This window comes from Cebus imitator, unplaced genomic scaffold (assembly GCF_001604975.1).
Source record: "Cebus imitator isolate Cc_AM_T3 unplaced genomic scaffold, Cebus_imitator-1.0 Scaffold208, whole genome shotgun sequence".
NCBI classification, from domain to species: Eukaryota; Metazoa; Chordata; class Mammalia; order Primates; family Cebidae; genus Cebus; species Cebus imitator.
In genome coordinates this window covers 3,622,775-3,623,364 of record NW_016107523.1, presented here as the reverse complement: position 1 = coordinate 3,623,364, position 590 = coordinate 3,622,775, and positions in this window count along the sequence as shown.

Sequence of the window (590 nt, the reverse complement as noted above, 5' to 3'; positions counted from 1 at the left end):
AAAAAAAAAAGGTCAGGTGTGGTGGCTCATGCCTGTAATCCAAGCACTTTGGAGGCCAAGGCGGACAGATCAGATCACCTCAGGTTAGGAGTTCAAGACCAGCCTGATCAACATGGTGAAACCCTATCCTAAAAAAATTTAAAAGAAGAATATTGTGAAGATGTCTATTTGAAGCAAACACAAATAAGATCTCAGTATGATTGTCTTTAAAGCTTAACGAAATGATTCTAAAATTAATATGGAAATGCAAAGAATCTAGAATGCCTCAAATAACTTTGAAAAATAGAAAACAACTTAGAGGACTTATATACTTATTTGTAGGGTTGACTTTGACTTGACTTCGGTAATATTACTCGATTTCAGTAATGACCCCTTATCCACGGTTTTGCTTTCTGTGGTTTAGTTGCCTGCAGACAACCATGATCCAAAAATATTAAACGGAAGATTTCAGAAATAAACAATTCATAAGTTTTAAATTGCACATCATTATGAGTAGCACGATAAAAGCTTGTGCATTCCTGCCAGGGATGTGAATCATTTCTTTTTTCATGGTATCCACGCTGTATACACTACCCACCTATTAGTCATTT